Raw genomic sequence first — 377 nt, forward strand, 5'->3', positions numbered from 1 at the left:
CTATGAAAAGAGTGACACTTTATCTCACAGAGTATGACGCAGCCTGCAGAAGTGACATGCATGGTTGTTGTCACCACTAGAATTACCTACTGTAGCCAAAGCACAATAAACTCATTTAACCTCTTCCAGGGCCCATATTTACAAAATAGAGACTTCTGGGAACCCATACTCTGGTCTCATGAGACCAAGTCAATCATTTCGGATCCAAAATGTTCTGGTGTTGCTAGAGGAGGAGTACAGAGAGAAGTGCTTGGTACCCACAGTGACTTTCAGTGGTAGTAAAGCCTTTATATATGGATGAATGAGTGCTGAAGGTGTGAGGGAGTTGTACTTTATCAACGCTGTCATGAATTCACACACCACTGTGTGATGTAATA

This window comes from Sinocyclocheilus anshuiensis, unplaced genomic scaffold (assembly GCF_001515605.1).
Source record: "Sinocyclocheilus anshuiensis isolate Anshui unplaced genomic scaffold, SAMN03320099.WGS_v1.1 scaffold697, whole genome shotgun sequence".
Taxonomy (NCBI): domain Eukaryota; kingdom Metazoa; phylum Chordata; class Actinopteri; order Cypriniformes; family Cyprinidae; genus Sinocyclocheilus; species Sinocyclocheilus anshuiensis.